This window comes from Pristiophorus japonicus, chromosome 15 (assembly GCF_044704955.1).
Source record: "Pristiophorus japonicus isolate sPriJap1 chromosome 15, sPriJap1.hap1, whole genome shotgun sequence".
In the NCBI taxonomy this organism is placed as follows: Eukaryota; Metazoa; Chordata; class Chondrichthyes; family Pristiophoridae; genus Pristiophorus; species Pristiophorus japonicus.
The window spans coordinates 52,795,972-52,796,675 of NC_091991.1; the positions used below are offsets into that span (position 1 = coordinate 52,795,972).

Below are 704 nucleotides of genomic sequence, written 5' to 3' on the forward strand. Positions count from 1 at the left end.
ATGGACGCTGAAGTTCAGCGGGTTCATGTGGCAAACATTCACAGTTTTTTTTTTAAATTTTTCGTAGCCAATCTTTCCAATTCTTTGTCAGATCACAAACACCAGAGGTCACCTTGCACACATCAAGGATCACCCTGCGCTAATGCTCTTAGCCAAAAGGCCTAGAGCCCAAGCACCGTTCCTGGAAGTACTGTAATACCAGGTTCGTGCCATGGAGGTGGATGGGTCAGCAACCCCACACACCTCCGTGGAGGTGGATGGGTCAAACCACCCCACCCACCTCCTATTTCCAAAAAGCATAGGAGAACCACCTTCCTGATCCAGGGAGAACCACGTTGGGGTCATGGTTACTCCCCTGTCAGGTCAGTTACGCATGATCTTAGCCAAAAGGCCGAGAAGCGATCCAACATTCACAGTTCATATACCAAAACACCACCTATGGTGATGAAAGTCCTATTAAACAGCATCCCTGTATGCATGGAGCTGGACACGGGGGCCATCCAGTCACTCATGAGTGTTCAACAATTCGAAAAGCTGTGGCCACTCAAAGCCAGCAGACCCAAACTAGAATGCATTGAGACGCAATTACGGACGTACACCAAAGAAATCATTCCAGTGCTAGGCAGTGCAATGTTGGCGGTCACACAAAATGGATCGGTGAACCGGCTGCCGCTCTGAATTGTCCCGGGCAATGGTCCCGCACT

General features: G+C 49.7%; 1 non-coding gene across 1 annotated transcript; it reads right to left on the reverse strand.

Annotated features, from left to right (window-relative positions):
- Nucleotides 1-206: 206 nt before the first annotated feature.
- LOC139226031 (U2 spliceosomal RNA) lies at nucleotides 207-403 on the reverse strand. Its single transcript, XR_011587196.1, has one exon. It is a non-coding gene; the product is annotated as a U2 spliceosomal RNA (small nuclear RNA).
- Nucleotides 404-704: the final 301 nt, after the last annotated feature.